The sequence below is a fragment of the Cystoisospora suis genome (genome assembly GCF_002600585.1).
Source record: "Cystoisospora suis strain Wien I chromosome Unknown contig_4853, whole genome shotgun sequence".
Classification (NCBI taxonomy): domain Eukaryota; phylum Apicomplexa; class Conoidasida; order Eucoccidiorida; family Sarcocystidae; genus Cystoisospora; species Cystoisospora suis.
In genome coordinates this window covers 1-305 of record NW_027157645.1, presented here as the reverse complement: position 1 = coordinate 305, position 305 = coordinate 1, and positions in this window count along the sequence as shown.

Sequence of the window (305 nt, the reverse complement as noted above, 5' to 3'; positions counted from 1 at the left end):
CTGCAGCCGGGATGACGCGCTGGGTAAAGGATTGGTGGGTGTTAGTACGCTCCTTCGACGGTCAACCCCGTCAGGGACAGCTAGCGTGGCGCGAGAGAGGGAGTAGAAATCGACCGCAGCGCGAGGGAAGAGGAAGAGAAAAAGACAGAGTTTTTTTTCTCTATGTGTACAAGTGGGCGTGCGAAGGGATTTTTCTTTTTGGCCGAGAAAGGCGTGCTGTTAGGTCAATTTCGCTGTGTGCGAGGACCGTGTTGCGCTAAGACAGTGTTTCCTACGGTAGAGGCTACGTGCTGTGGCGGAGAACC